We start from the raw sequence: 16,851 nt of genomic DNA on the forward strand, positions 1-16,851 counted from the left end.
CATAAGCCACCACGCCTGGCCATGATTTTCTTTACATTCAGTGTCAGTTCCACCCACAAGACATGTTAGCACTGGCACTGCTTGATAAAACCTGGGTTGGACTGCTTGGAGAGGCAGGTCAGAATGGGTTGTCGGTCACCATGTTAAATATGCCTTTTAGGGACAGTGATTTCTATGCTTCCTTATTTATTACCTCTTTGTGGGTAGTATCCCAGGATGTTGCCAATTATTTCAAGAGATTTTATTGAATTTCTAGAAACACTTTTTTTTTTTTTGACACAGAGTCTCACTTTGTTGCCCAGGCTGGAGTGTAGTGGCCTGATCGTGGCTTACTGCAAACTCTACCTCCTGGGTTCAAGTGATTCTCCCACCTCAGCCTCCCAAGTAACCGGGATTACAGGCACCTGCCACCGTGTCTGTCTATTTTTTGTATTTTTAGTAGAGATGGGGGTTTCACCATGTTGGCCAGGCTGGTCCTGAGCTCCTGACCTCAGGTGATCCGCTCACCTTGGCCTCCCAAATTGCTGGGATTACAGGTGTGAGTCGCCACACTTGGCCATCCTAGAAATACTTTAGAACAAAATTAATTTTAACTCCATTTTAAATTCCTGGAAAATAAACCTGGTTTACTTTCTTTTTCAGACCTGGCGCCTTAGTGATGTGTCTTGGATTCTGGCTGGTCCATTATTAACCAGTGTGTAATCCTAGCTCATTCTCTTCAGTCTTTTCGTGAATATTTTTACTATTAAGTTCTAAGTATTTTCTCACAGCCTGTAGGAGTATATTAGCCTCTGCTGAGATTTACCATTCTGATAATAGTTCTCCCAGCAGGTACTTTTTGTAGCAAGCTAAACCTTCCTAGCTTGAAGTACCACTATTTAACCTTGAAATAGAAAGGTCAGCTCCTGTAATATTGCATATGTGTGCTGCTTTTCTAGTAATTTCAGTGCATGTAGTCCTGAATAGGAACCACAATAAAACCTGATAAAATCTCCAAAACGAAAGTGTGTGGTTGTTTTTTTCTGTCTTTTTTGAGACAGTCTTGCTCTGTTGTCCAGGCTGGAGTGCAATGGTGCAAACACGGCTCACAGCAGCCTCAAACTCCTGGGCTTAAGCAATCTTTCCACCTCAGCCTCCCAGGCAGCTGGGACTAACATGCCTGGCTAATTTTTAAATCTTTTTGTAGAGACGGGGTCTCTGTTGCCCAGGCTGGTCTGGAATTCCTGGCCTCAAACAATCCTCCGACCTCAGCTTCCCAAAGTGCTGGCATTACAGGCGTGAGTCACTGCACCTGAACTATTTAAAGCAAAATATTACTACGAATATGACATGGAATATTCAGGAAGCTAGAGAACAAAAATTATCTTACTACCCTAATATAACTACTATAACTCGTTTTTGGTGAATCTTAAAACCAGTTTTAAGAGTGACAATTCATAATATATCCAGTTGTATAAGCAAGCTTCAGATTAGGCACTTGAGATTAACAATGGTTTAGGAATTTAGGGACAAAAAATGTTTTTGAAACTGAATTTGAAGTCAGATGTTTGAAGCTTTGATTGCAGGAGAAAGGCAAATGTTCACAGGTCACATATAACCCTAATGGAGAATAAAAAGCTGAGAAAATTAGAGTTTAACATAGGGATGATGTATATAGGTTCTAAACTCCCAACCAAACTTTGGCTCCCAGGCACAACTTTATGTACTCTGTGACTGGGACAGATGAGAAGCGATGGCCCTGCTGCTATATACTGGCACCATATAAATTACAATAAATGTTTCTATCACCTATGACATGAATTTTATTTTATTTTATTTTATTTTTTTATTTTACTTTTTTTGAGATGGAGTCTTGCTCTGTCGCCCAGGCTGGTGTGCAGTGGCTGGATCTCAGCTCACTGCAAGCTCTGCCTCCCGAGTTTACGTCATTCTCCTGCCTCAGCCTCCCAAGTCCAAGCTGGGACTACAGGCGCTCCTCCCAGCCTCCAAGCTGGGACTATAGGCGCCCGACACCTCGCCTGGCTAGTTTTTTTGTATTTGTTAGTAGAGATGGGGTTTCACCGGGTTGGCCAGGATGGTCTCGATCTCCTGACCTCGTGATCCGCCCATCTCGGTCTCCCAAAGTGCTGGGATTACAGGCTTGAGCCACCGCGCCCGGCCGACATGGATTTTATTATCTCAGTTTTATAGAGGAAATAGGCCTGGAAAGATTAGATACTTTGCCCGGGGTCTCAGAGCTAGAATGTGGTGGAGATCCTACCGGCACTCTTGATTCTTAACTACTATGTTGTTTTGTTTTGTTTTGTTTTTGAGATGGAGTTTGGCTCTTGTTGCCCAGGCTAGAGTGCAGTGGCATGATCTAGGCTCATCACAACCTCTGCCTCCCAGGTTCAAGTGATTCTCCTGCCTCAGCATACCGACTAGCTGGGAGTACAGGCATGCGCCACCACGCCCGGCTAATTTTGTATTTTTAATAGAGATGGGGTTTCTCTATGTTGGTCGGGCTGGTCGTGAACTCCCAACCTCAGGTGATCCACCCACCTGGGCCTCCCAAAGTGTTGGGATCACAGGCGTGAGCCACCGTGCCCTGCCAACTACTATATTCTAACCAGCATACTGTTTGCTCCCTTCAAAGGGCTGGGAGTGCTGTGGGGAGCTGGAGGTGGTCAGAGAGAGCTACATCTATGAGTGAATCTCGTGGATTAGATGACAGAATTCTAGTGTGACAAGGTGTGTGGGTACCGGCATTCAGAGATGAAGTGGAAGACTATCTATAGCTAGTGATGTTCTCTGAGCCATCTCAGGGGTTTGCCCTGAGGGCAGAGGGGCCTATTTGGTAGTGACTGGTGTTTGCTCTTTCATATTGTCTCACAAAGCTTGTGCTAGTGTAGGCACTCTAGTTACCAGGAAACTGCCCTACTGGAGCCTGTTAACATTCTTAAATGAAGAACAACTCAAATATTTTTTCCTATTACAAAAGTAGGATCTTTTCATTGGTGAAACACTAGAAAATAACCATAAGAAATAAATAAAAGGTACTTATAATCCACAGAAAACGTATCTGGAATGTTTTTTCAGATACCTGTAGTTGGATATTTGTTGTCAGTTTTTCAAATTATAAATAATGCTGTGATGAAAAACCATGTTGCCAAATTTTGGTGTACATGCTTATTAGGATAATTTCCTAGAAGTATAATTGCTGGACCAAAAATAGGAACATTATTAAAGTTTTAGGTATACCTCACTAACTTGATGATTTATATCCCACACGTATGTATGAGGATGCTTTTATTGTCCTATGTCTTTGCTGACACTGGGTATAATCCTCAATCCCATCCCCACCTTTTAAAAATTGCCACATGCAGTCTGGTTGAGATTTGAAGTTTATTTTTTTATTTTATTTTATTTTATTATTTTTTTTTTTGAGACGGAGTCTTGCTCTGTCGCCCGGGCTGGAGTGCAGTGGCCGGATCTCAGCTCACTACAAGCTCCGCCTCCCGGGTTTTACGCCATTCTCCTGCCTCAGCCTCTGGAGTAGCTGGGACTACAGGCGCCCGCCACCTCGCCCGGCTAGGTTTTTTTTATTTTTTTGTATTTTAGTAGAGACGGGGTTTCACCGTGTTAGCCAGGATGGTCTCGATCTCCTGACTTCGTGATCCGCCCGTCTCGGCCTCCCAAAGTGCTGGGATTACAGGCTTGAGCCACCGCGCCCGGCTGAAGTTTATTTTTAAGATCTCGCACATAGACTTACTTCTCATGACATAATTTCAGTAACATCTGCAATTCAGAGTTATGGAAGTGGTTTAAAAATTCTTCCTATTATTAACAGAGAAAATGCAGAAAAGGCAACTTTCACCACTGTATAAGCCTTGAGAACCTGAGGTGAAAAGTTGGTGGAATATTGCATCTTAAGAACTATCATTGGCTGGGCACGGTGGCTCACGCCTGTAATCCCAGCCCTTTAAAAAGCTGAGGTGGGTGGATTGCCTGAGCTCAGGAGTTTGTGACCAGCCTGGGCAACATGGTGAACCCTGTCTCTAGTAAAAATACAAAAAATTAGCCAGTGTGGTGGCACGTGCCTATAGTCCCAGCTTCTTGGGAGGCTGAGGCTGGAGGATTGCTTGAACTCAGGAGGCAGAGGTTGCAGTGAGCTGAGTTCGTGCCACTGCACTCCAGCCTGGGCAACAGAGCGAGATTTTGTCTCAAAAAAAAAAAAAAAAAAAAAAAAAAGCTATTATTGAAATCACCTGGTCTGATCTTGTTTCCATTAATCTTCCTAATACAGGCGGGGTGCGGTGGCTCATGCCTGTAATTCCAGCACTTTGGGAGGCCAAGGCAGGTGGATCACTTGAGGTCAGGTGTTTGAGACCAGCCAGAACAACATGGTGAAACCCTATCTCTACTAAATACAAAACAAATTAGCTGGGTGTGGTGGCACATGCCTGTAATCCCAGCTAGTTTGTGGGTTGAGTCTTTGGAGAATCGCTTGAACCCGGGAGGCAGAGGTTGCAGTGAGCTGAGATTGTGCCATTGCACTCCAGCCTGGGCAACAAGAGTGAAACTCCATTTCAAAAAACAAAACAAAAAAACTTCCTCATACAAAGACAATGTGTAAAGGCTGAAAAGGGGTCAGAATAAAAAGCCCAAAGACTTAATTTCATTTCTCATTTTTAGAGAACAGAATTGCTCAGGTATCTTGACCCCAAGTCCTACGTATCACTGAGAAGGTGCTGCTTGCTTTATAAATTTGGTCCTCTGACAACCCCCCAACTTTTTTAGTACCGGGGACTGATTTCATGGAAGACATTTTTTCCCAGTCCGAGGGTGAATGTGGGGCCGGAGAGCAGATGGTTTTGGGGTGAAACCATTCCACCTCAGATCATCAGGCATTAGATTCTCATAAGGAGCGCACAGCCTAGATCCCTTGCACGCGCAGTTCACAATAGGATTCCCACTCCTACGAGACTCTAATGCCCCGCTGATCTGACAGGATTCAGAGCTCAGGGCTATTCCTATTATAATTATTTCCCTCCTTTGTCAGCACATTGTTAAAGAGCTGATAGTGTTAGACCAGAGAAAAATGGCCCTGAAAGAGCTGGAGAGAGGGATCCTTTTATTTGTAGACAGTCTAGAGGGAGTCAAGAGGCCTGGGTCCAGGCCAAGCTTCTCCACCACTGGCTATCTGTAGGAAAGCCATTGAGCCCCCATCATCAGCTGAGCGGGTTGCACCAGATTGTTTCAGAAGACCTGTGTGGCTCCTGAAATCTATGATAGCTGCAGATATCAAAGATAAGGAGATGTCTTGCCAGACTTAATGGTTAAACTAATGGGTTTCCAGGTCTAGGAATGACCTATAAAGTATCAGAGATGTCACAGGATGACAAAGTTACTAGTGGTGGTATTCTCCTAAGTTGTTTAACGCAAAATCTGCATAATTGACATAAATGTGCAATCTACAAGAAGCTTTCTCTCTAGCTTAAACAAGGGCTGGGCTCTGCATAGCCAAGAACCTTTTCAGTCTTTATTTTTTCCTTAGTGTCCTTTCTCATCCACCTTCCTTTGACACTACCCTGCCCCCAGTCCTACTCAGGGCCGAAAGCATTAGAGAGAGCAGTGGAATGAGTCCTGCTAACTTAGGAGCTCCTGCCCTCTGCTCTGGAGCCCTGAGGGCAGACGGGGAAGAGCAGGCAGGTTCCACTTTTCCTTTCCAGGTACCTCCCCATCTTCATTTTTTTCTCCTTTGCCCCTCATACATCCTTCAAGCCCTTACCTCTGCACAGATGAAGAACTGTCCCTCACAGGAAACCCATTTCATCGTGTCCTTCTACAGCATTTCAACCGAAATTAGGGGAAGCTGAGAATCGTCATTCTGAGTCAGATCCGTGCAGGAGTGAAAGTAACACATTTCTCAGAAGTGTGGTTGTTTCAGTGCTCTCACTGGATCTCTGCTGCCTCTTATTCTCTTCTCAATCTGGATCTTCCTGGGAAACATACAGTTATGACACTTGGAATTTTTAGCGTTTGGAGTCTTGTGATTATTTTCCACAGAATGAGGAAAAAACTAAAGAGGGCAGAAGATATATTACCCCACCCCATATACATGTGTGCATCCACGCGCGTGTGTGCACACACACACACCCCTACTTCCAAGACTGAAATTGTATCTTTAAATGAAATACAATTTTTTGTTGAATTTCCATAGGATCACAAAGTTGGAAGGGACCTTGGAGGTAGTCCAATCCAAACAGCCCCTCCGTGCATAACTCCACTCTGGAACGTCACTACCAGATGTTCATCAAGCTTTGGTGTTCTAGAGACAGTCCAATCTCTTTCCCTTTTGAAAAATTTCTAAAGTTTTGAAAATATGTGGTGTAAGTTTTCTCTTCTCTAGAACATTCCCATTTTAATAATTTTGTTGACCACTTTGTGAGTACTGATATATTAGAAATTGAAGGTAGCAAGAAATTAGGTAGAAGAAGAAATAAGCTAGTCTTGACATCAAATTAAATCAAGTGAATAAATATCTACAGCTATGGGTAGAACAATTTGCTAGGGGTGTGAGAGTAGTGGGAAGGCCAAAAGGCAGAAAGAAGTCACAGTTGTCTCCTTCAGCAAGTTTAAATCCAGAGAGCAGTTTAGGAGTAAATACTTTAAAATTTAAAAATCCAAAGCACATACAAATAGCCATTCAAGTAGACAGTTAAAAAGTTGTCTCTTATTGTCTCTAGTTAATTGCTAAATGAAATGTCATGAAAGTATGATGAGAGTTTGGAATAAGAAAAGACACGAGTGGATTTTGAGTCTGAGGACGTGGATGTTGAGGTCGGGTAGAACCCAGGTGAGCAGAACTGAAATGGTTATTCCAGGAACAAGACACTAGTCTGGAGAGGGTGAAGACTCAGAAATTCAAACTATTTTGTGGAGCAAAAGCAGAAAATTGAGTGTGTCGCATGTGGAGGGTTTGGGAAAGGAATTTGCTTTAATAAATGAGGTTGGGGGGCAGGCATGAGATTTGGGCCAATGCCTAAAAGCTTGGAAATTTAATCCTGGGCAAGAATGGTCATCTTTCCGGGCCTAGCCTTGTCATCCCCACCCATCATCCCAAAACTCTGTTGGTTGTCAGTATGATGACTGGGGGGAAAGGACAGGAGCAAAAGTTGCTGATCCCAGGTTCATCAAGCTGAGGAGAAATTTTGGTGGGAGGAAGCCAGGAAAATGTGACAGCATTTGATAGATGCTCAGCTGGGCTTTCCCCAGGCATTGTGTTCTGGCAGCGTGTTGATTAATTCCATCCACCTCAACGCAGGAAATCAGCTTGCCTGCTGAGTAAGAGAAGTCTGCACGGAACCCTGAGGAGTTGCTGCCAGCCTGAGGTTGCAAGGACAGGCCACGCCCACGGAGGCTGCCGCCGAATGTTGACAAAGAACAGCCTCAATTTCCCATTATTCTCTTCATCCCCACGCTTGCCAAAGAACCTTCCAAAGTAGGAAGATAGGTATGGTTCTTAGCTATGAGAGAGTGAAGCTCTGAGATTTAAGACTTCTGTTGTTTTGTTTTGTTTTTAATCTCAATAGCCTTTCAAGGATACTTGAGTCTTAATTTCTGTTTCAGAAAATGTAATATGTTCCGTGAACCTCACTACAATTTTATGGGAAGTTCAGCACCTTCCCTAATGTTCCCTAACGAGGTGCATCCCAGACTTTCATGTGATATGAATCATTTAGGCATCTTGTGAAAATGCAGCCTGGTTGAGTAGGTTTGGGATTGGGGCAGGAGACTCTCCAATTTTAACAAGCCCCCAGGTGCTAACAAGCTAGATGCTGCTGTTCCCAGGACCAAACTTTGAGCAGTAAGATTCTCCTAGATTGCAGGATTGAGGGGTAAGAAAGAGCCAACTTTCTCATTCCAAATCTTGCTCTATCCATATGTGCTGCCTCCCCTCCTGAAGCTGTTGTCCTCTCTCTCTCTCTATATATACATGTAGACGTCATAAACCTGTTTCGTATATAAAGAGGTTTACCTTAGACATGGAAATAATGGAAGAGACTTAAAGAATTAATTAAAGAATTAAAGCACAACATACACATTGAAACAATTTCAATATAAGGCTCATGACTCTTGGTTCCCTGGTCATCTCAGCTACTAGGAATTTCTGGGTGGCAGCTCTCCTAATTTTTCTTCTCTCTAGGGTTAGCTAAAATTCCTATTATTATAATTATTTTGAAGACAAGATCTTGCTCTGTCACCCAGACTGGAGAGCAGTGGCAGGATCGTGGCTCACTGAAGCCCTGACTGCCTAGGCTGAAGCGATTCTCCCACGTCAGCCCCTCAAGTAGCTGGGACTACAGAAGCATGCCACCATGCCCAGCGTTTTTTTTTGTTTGTTTGTTTGTTTTTGTTTGTTTGTTTTGAGATGGAGTTTCGCTCTGTCGCCCAGCCTGGAGTGCAGTGGCACGATCTCGGCTCACTGCAAGCTTCGCCTCCCGGGTTCACGCCATTCTCCAACCTCAGACTCCTGAGTAGCTGGGACTACCGCCCACCACCACGCCCGGCTAATTTTTTGTATTTTTAGTAGAGACGGGATTTCACCGTGTTAGCCGGGATGGTCTCCATCTCCTGACCTCGTGATCCGCCCGCCTCAGCCTCCCAAAGTGCTGGGATTACAGCCGTAAGCCACCACTCCACCCTGGCAATATCCAGCGTTTTTTTTTTTTTTTTTTTTTTTTTTTTTTTTTTTTTTTTTTTAATTTTTGTGTAGAGACGGAGGCCTCCCTGTTTTGCCCAGGCTGGTCTGAACTCCTGGCCTCAAGTGATCCTTTCGCCTCAGCTTCCCAAAGTGCTGGGATTATAGACATGAGCCACCGTGCCTGACCATATTATTTTTTATGTGTAGCAATTTCCCTGCCTTTACCCTGGAATAGGCTCTGTCTTTGCACTTCCAAAAAGGTAAGTTCTCTTCAAGACAAAAGTGCCATCTGGTCTGACATAAAATTTGCAGCTCTCTTGGAAGGAGAAAACTGTTATGGCAATTTTTTTTTTTTTGGTAGCACTTTTTTCTTCCTCTTACCCAGCACAGAGAGTGGTACAGAGTGAGTGTTTAATAAATGATGTTTCTGCTAACAAGTAGATAAAACTTGAATGCAAAAGCCTTCACAGGTCCACAGAATAGATTCAGAATTGAGAGGTCCCTCATGCGATCTGGAACTTTGTCCAGCCACTTAAACTGTATTCCGCCCAGGATCCTCACACAGCACTCTGGGGAAACTCCTTTCCTAAGTCTTTTTTTCTCCTTACTTTTCTTTTCTCAACTTTTGCCTCTGATCCCCTTCGAATGAGAGAAACCTACAGAGACAGAAGGGAAAGGAGGACTTCTGTTTTTTTTTTTTTTTTTTTTTTTTTTTTTTTTTTAATCTTTTGTTTACCTAAGCCCCAAGTAATTTCTACTCTCACAAATATTGGCATAGTACAGTGTTTTCATCTGACAAATAATCATTACTTTTCTTTTTTTTTGAGATAGGATCTTGCTCTGTTGCCCAGGCTGGAGTGCAGTGGTATGATCACGGGTCACTGGAGCCTTGATCTCCTAGCTAAAGTGATCCCCTCATCTCAACCTCATGAGTAGTTGGGACTATAGGTGTGTACCACCATGCCTGGTTAATTGTTGTATTTTTTTGTAGAAACGAAGTCTCACCATGTTGCCCAGGCTGGTCTCCAACTCCTGAGGTCAAGCTATCTACCCACCTCGGCCTTCCAAAGTGCTGGGATTACGGGCGTCAGCCACGATACTCATACCTAATCATTATCTTTAAAAAGAAGGGTTAGTTCTATGAATTGTGATTTTGTGGAGATTCTAGAAAGTGCATAATGGTTTTGAATATTTGACTCAAACAAATAGGAAACATTGAATGAGTAGGTTCAAAAAAGTCTGAAACTGAAAATCTTTTGCATTAAAAGAAGAAGAAAAAAAAAAAACCCAAGGATGATGTAGAGTTTGTGGGGTCTATAGTTTTCTACTTTCTGGGAGAGGCTCACTTTCCTTTTACTCTGTGGTCCCTGGCTCCACTTCTTGGAAAGTTTAAAAAAATGTCTTTTTTCTCCTTGTAACCTCTTTGGTCACATCTGACATGGTGTTGGTGAATATACCTTTCTTAGAGCTTTAGTTCTTGTTCCTTGATGATTGGGGGACTGAGGATTGGTTCCTGATTAATTTCTAGAACTCTCTCAAAAACTTAGTGAACTTTTAATCTGAGTCAATTCTTTTTGAGGCATAATTCCTAGAACATTTCTATTTCTTTGTTTCTTTATTCCTATAACTCTCTTTTGATTTTATGGCAGATTACTAGAACTATAACACTTTTAATTGAGTCCTTTTATCCAATTAAAATTTTTTTCCAGATGCTTCATTCTAATTCTTGCCCTTCAGTAATTTACTTGGTTGAAAGGTTTTATTGTGCATTTCTCTTTCAAAGGCTTTTTCAATCTTATCTTTTACTCTTGAGGGATAGAAATAGTTATTTTTATTTTTTAATTTTTTTGCAACCTTACAGGGCTCTGAATTTCTTTCTTTCTTTTCTTTTCTTTTCTTTTTTTTTTTTTTTTTTTGAGACAGGGTCTTGCTGTGTCGCCTAGGCTAGAATGCAATGCTGTGATCTCGGCTCACTGCAACCTTTGTCTCCAGGCTAAAGCGATTCTCCAGCTTCAGCCTCCATAGTAGCTGGGATTACAGGTACCCACTGCCACGCCTGGCTAATTAGGGTTCTGAATTTCTGGACTCTCTTCATTTCCTTTCATTTTTGTTTATCAACCTGCCAACTCTTTCCTGAGCTCATCTCTTTCATGTGTTACCTTGCCAAATGCAGACAATAGTATCCAAACACATGCAACTAATGTTCTATTTTCTAATCTCTTTTTCTAGAGCTTCAAGTTTATTAGGTACAAGATCTGCCTCTCAAGTTATTGCAGGCAATAGTTTAACTAAATGTTTTGTCATTGTAGAGCATGGATTATCATTTATCCAGCCTGCAATTTTATTGCCATTATGGTGTGCCACCTGACCACTTTTTTTCATGCTTTTTGTTATGATAGCACTTTACTTCAAGGCATGAATTTCTGTAACTGCAGATATACTGTCATGTTGCAGTAGCATATCTTGATTAGATGCACTTTTTTTCTTTTATCTTTTTGAGAGAGGATCTCACTCTGTAACCCAGGCTGGAGTGCAGTGGCACAATCTCTTCTCACTGCAGCCTCAACCTCCCGAGTAGCTGGGCTCAAGTGATCCTCTGAACCGAGCCTCCAAGTAGCTGGGACTACAGCTGTGTACCGCTACACCTGGCCTCAAGTGATCTGCCCACCTTGGCCTCCCAAAGTGTTGGGATTATAGGTGTGAGCCACCACACTTGGCTAGATACACCTTTTTAAAATGAGAATAAAACCTTCTAAAAGTTGGATTTGTAAAATCAAGTGTGTACATTTATATTATCATTATTCCCAGCAATCTCATGTTATTATCTTATTGGTTATATGTGCATGTTCACTTTTTCCCATGACTATTTTAAGCCCATTAAGGTAGAGACTTTAACAGTATAGTCTATTACCTGTGATAGTAGCCCCAACAAAATGTATCATGGCTCCAAGCACACATAAGGGCATGAAAACATCTTGCTGATTTGGATGTTTGACAAACTATAGTATTTTACTACATTTGAGGCTGTGTGTAACTCATTGCTAAAACAACAGAGTCTTCTGGTGTCTTTTTTTGTGGGCTCTTGGAGTTGACTGTAGTAGTCTAGCTGTCAGTGTGTTGAATAATGGCTCCAATGCACTTTTGAAACTCTTAAATCTGGTGACAGCTTAGATCATGAGTGGTACAGAGCCAGTCAGTGAAGGTTTCCACCATTGTCAGCTGTGTGCCCATCATATGTTCATTATCGTGTCCCTGGTATTAGCACATGATTTACGTTATAGGAAGTGCTCAATGAATGTTTGATGAGATAAGGATCTGAATCTGTTGATTCAGTTTGAACTCAGTGATAGCCAGGTACTAGTTTGGCATCCTGATAGGACAGTTGTTTTTACCCCAAGGGGGAAAACTGTGACCAAATTTAGCAAAGGTCAGTGTTGCCTCCTGCTTACATAAAGAACCATTTTGTTCTCCCCTGCAATCTAGCAAATCCTCTCGTATTGAATTAGGCAATCTTGGTTCCAACTGATTTATTCATTCCTTCTTTGAAGAAAGCTGGTATATTCTATGTATTGAGGTATGGCTCTGAATGGAAAAGAGATCACTGAAGAAGATGAGTGACTCAATCCACTCAATTTAGTACACATTTAAAGGCCTATTGCACATGTTGCTTTGGGAGCATAAGGGATACAAGCAAAGATGAAAACACGGCTCTTGATTTCATGGAGCTAGCTTCACTGTGCACATGGAAGGTCACTCCCGGGGAGGCCTTGAAATAGATGGGCTTAGGGGGTTCAGTCTGGCTAGAAGGAGTTGGCTGGGGGACTTGAGTCTATCTTTGCATAGAATACACTGTTTAATCTAGATTGTATATTTAAGGATGTATATTTGGAGAAGGAGGCTGGTAGAGATTATTGAGAGGCAGGGTAAAGTTACCCAGATATGTGAAGACCCCAGGGAACTATCCTAAAACATGTATGTGAGGGCAGGATACACCAAGTATTGGCACAAGAGGTTGAAGAAAGGAATAATGCCTGAAAGGGTGATTTGAAGAAATCTTTTTGTAGAAGTTACACTTCTGGTTGTTCCATAGAGAGGTGCAGAGGACTGCACAGGCATGGAGGGGAGCAGGGTGGATGGAAGGCCTGTGATCACAGAATTTTGATCAGTTTTGGAGGACCTTCCAATGAGCCTAAGAACAACTTTCTCTGCATTTTCTTCAGGCGAAGAGTTGTTCAAACATGTTACGCTAGAGGAAAATAACTTTGCCCTGCTAGAATGTGTCCTGCCTTGTGAAAAGATTATGTGTAATTTTACCCGATCTTAATGGACATAAAAAAAGATAAGTTACTGTTTTTGGGGAATGTTTGTGTATCTCTAGGGCACAATGCCTGACATATAGAATGTGTTTAACAAACGTTTGACAACTTGAACTGAACTGAGACAAATTAACTTTTTGCAGGTCATTTAAATTTCATGTCAGAGCATTTAAAGGCTTCTTTTTTTTCTTCAAAAATTAGAAACAACATTTATTGTTTCTTGTTAAAATATGGTGCTCTCATGAGAAAAGAGCCTTCCTTCACCCTGGGTTTTCTCACTTATCCCAGCAGGCTGGGACTGTCCTCACTGTGTAGGAGGGAAAGTTTTTCACCTACTCCTGGGAAATTAGGCTACTCTACTGTAGTTTTACTTTTGATTACTTGTGTATGTAAAAAAAAACAAAAAACAAAAAACAAAAACAAAAGGCAAAATCCAGCAGCTAATAGGTTATCTCTCCCTAGGCATATAAGCCCAGTCCACTCGGACACAGATGTGGGGCTCAAGTCCAAATTCCCATGTGCAGCCCAGGATTAGGTGGTACTCTGGAAATCAAGTGGGTGTTCCTGGCTAGGGATTGAAGACGGTCTCAGCCCCTGGTCAGCTGGTTGAAAACATCCAAAGTGCCTCCAGTGAGAAGCTAAGATTACCTCTTTAATGAGAAACACTTTGGGTGAGGTAGGGCCAACCGTCAACTGGTAGGCAGCATTCTTGCCACAGGTAATATCTGGTCTAGAAACTACTAGATCTCCAAATCCTCTTAAGGTCCCTTACATTGACAAGAATGAATTCAAGTTTCGAAATGACACACCAAGTTATACAAGGTAGAGGATGTCATTAAGGCAATAGTCTCAGCAAGTCCATGCACAGAGCTCTGATCCCACCATCACCTTCCCCTCACTCTCCAAGTCTGCTTAGTTCTGCCCACTACTCTTCCTTCTCAGCAACAGTTCCAGCATCCAGAAGTCTTGAGCAGCCTTCAGCCTCACAAGTTGGGGGTGGCCTAATTCAGAAACTTCATGGCAACTTCAAGGCCAAGGAAACAGGCCACATTGGCTGGGAAGGCTCGGGTCATCACTGCATCAGACCCTTTAGACAAGGATGTGATTCCTTCATCCCAGATGAGTTCCCTCAGCACATCTCCAAAACCATTAGGATATTTCCCAGGAGGTGCAGTCTGGAAGTGAGACTTGAGCACATCTTGGGGGATTGCCACAGCCCAGTTGAAGATCCCTTCCGTGCAATGCCCCCAGCCACCAGGATTTAAGGCGCACTGAGCTCACGGACCCTCTTTCCTTCAGGAGTGAAGATATGTTTTAGCCATGTATATGTTATTAATTACATTCCACTAGCTGGAACATTTCACATAAGGGTAAGCACGGTCCTTTTGTAGATGCCTCGGATCCCAAACTCCTGGTACAGCTTCTTTGCACAGTCCAAGGTTCCAATGTACTTGGTTTCCCCTGAAGAAGCCTGAAACTGTAACCAGCACTCGATGGGTGCTCCAGGGGTCACGATGCCTGTGGTGAATGTACCAGATAACACACCAGCCGCAAACAGCTGGGGATAGCTGAGCACATCCTCTGAGTGTTTCTGTTGTAGTTTCTTCCTTTAACCAAACCCAAAGAAGCACACAGCAAACATGGGGGTGACACCGATGATAGGGGCAGCCATTCCTTGATATAGCCCCGTGATGCCCCTTCTAAGAGTCTTCGGGAGACAGTCCAAGGTCTCAGAGTACATGGGAGGCTGTCTAGGCAAATTCGGTGGCTGTGTCTGTAGTCGGACCTTGACAGTGTCCAGAGGGTGCCCCATGAACAGCAGGCACATGCCACCAAAGCTGCTGGCCAGCAGGTTCTTGAGCGGGCTGATGGGCTTCGGCTGATCGGCCATGGTCAGTCCGCCTATCTCTGAGTCTGTCAGTTCCTGGGCCGTCCTGGCTCTGCTGCCCCAGCTGCAGCACCAGGGCCGCCAATCTTGCATTTAAAGGCTTCTACTTGCTAATTCATTTTGGTTAAAAAAAAAATCATTCTCAGAGATAGCCAAGGTAATGGGCATTTATGTGTTGTATAAATGTGATATTATATATATGTATATATTTGTCCATGGCTCCTGGTTCATAGCTCCCACAGCCCTCATTATATCCTAAGTGATAACAATGATAAGCATATCTTTTATTAGGGTATTTAGCTTTTTTGTCTTTGGTTACTGAAGCAGCTTCAGACAGCTTCAGAGCAATAAAGGTGAAAAAGACAGTCTTTTATTGTAATGTTGGAGCACTTTAGGCCTAAGAAATAGGTCTCAGAAAAAAGAATCTCCCTTTCTGAACTTCTGCCCACCTTTTCTCCCCAAAACAATAGAAATGGAAAATATCCTCTCATCTAACATCACTCCCACACCTTTTGTCTTGGGGCTGGTCATAAAGAAATTCTTTGACTCACCTTGTCTAATCATAGGCCATAAGACCCTCAATTCAGGAAGGGTCCTCCCCTCTACCCAGGAGGAAGGAATGCTGTTTAGAGAGGCCAAGAAAAATCTGAACAGACAGGCCTGGCTGGGTTTCCTCATTCAACCTATTAATATCAGGTTATACCCTTTTTATCCAATCATATTTGTTTACAGTTTTCTGTGTTGTAATCATGTCTGCCCAATGAAGATTCCATAAAAGGCCCAAGAGGATGGAATACAAAGAGGCTTTGGACCACTGAACTTATGGAGGCTCTAAGAAGGGTGAACAGTAGCTCATCCCTGTGCTGGGAGGGTGGTGCACCCCAGCTCCATGGGAAAGAACACTTCCGTGCTTGCGACCCTTTCAAACCTCACTCTATGTACCTTTTCATCTGGCTGTTGACTTGTATCCTTAAAAATATCCTTTGGAATATACTGGTAAATACAAAGTAGTGTTTCCTAAGTTTTGTGAGCTGTTCTAACAAATTAATCAAGCCTAATCAAACTCAAGGGGTTTGTGGAACCTCAACTTGAGGCCGGTCGGTCAGAAGTCCCAGAGCCTTGGACCTGTGACTGGTGCTTAAAGTGGGAGCAGTTTTGTGGGAGCCCTCAGCCTGTGGAGTCTGACTCTACCTACCTAGAGATAGTGTCAGAATTGAATTGGATTAGAAGATGCTTAGCTGGCGTTGGATGCAGAATTGATTGCTTGCTGGTTGATGGAGATAAATCCCCACATATATGGTCATGGAAGTCTTTTGCATTGCTGGTAGTGGTGTGAGAGCAGAGGAAAACAGTTTGTTTTTTCAACACAATGAATAATGATTATTTATTAAGCACCAGTAGGAGTCTAACCATGGGGTTAAAAAATAATTAGTTCAGGGAGATAACAAACTACCAGGGTATATCATTTCTGAATCTTTCACTGATGTCATTCATTTCTTTAGTTTTGTTTTCCTGTTCATAAAATGGAGGTAAAGATAGTTTAGTACCAAGGCTCCTCTAAGGATGAGTTTTCTCCCATTTAAATCACGATTCATATTGCATGACTAGAAAGTAGAACATATGGTCCGTGACAAGGGTGTTGGCAATTTGTGGGAGAACAAAAAAGATTTGACAACAATTTCTAACTTGGTTCATCTCTGTAGTAAATTAAAAATGTTGTTCTGATTTGTGGGCACTGGGGGTGGAAGTAGGGTAGAAGGAAAGAAAATTTGGTCCTTTTCCTGTCATCCCTTTCTTTAGGGTCCCCTTTTGTTCCCCTTCGGGAAATGGAATAAAAAAAAAAAAACCCTGCATTCGTCAGTAACTCCGGGTCAACCACAACTTAAAGACAGTAAGCAGGTCAATCAAAACAGGGGCAATGATTGCTATAAAACTAACAGGTACTCTCATTGATAGAACAC

At 42.8% G+C, this 16,851-nt stretch overlaps 1 pseudogene; it reads right to left on the bottom strand.

The window, feature by feature from the left end:
- Positions 1-13,985: 13,985 nt before the first annotated feature.
- On the bottom strand, positions 13,986-14,893 carry LOC108513745 (mitochondrial carnitine/acylcarnitine carrier protein pseudogene; annotated as a pseudogene).
- Positions 14,894-16,851: the final 1,958 nt, after the last annotated feature.

Source organism: Rhinopithecus bieti, unplaced genomic scaffold, assembly GCF_001698545.2.
Source record: "Rhinopithecus bieti isolate Rb0 unplaced genomic scaffold, ASM169854v2 scaffold_31531, whole genome shotgun sequence".
NCBI classification, from domain to species: Eukaryota; Metazoa; Chordata; class Mammalia; order Primates; family Cercopithecidae; genus Rhinopithecus; species Rhinopithecus bieti.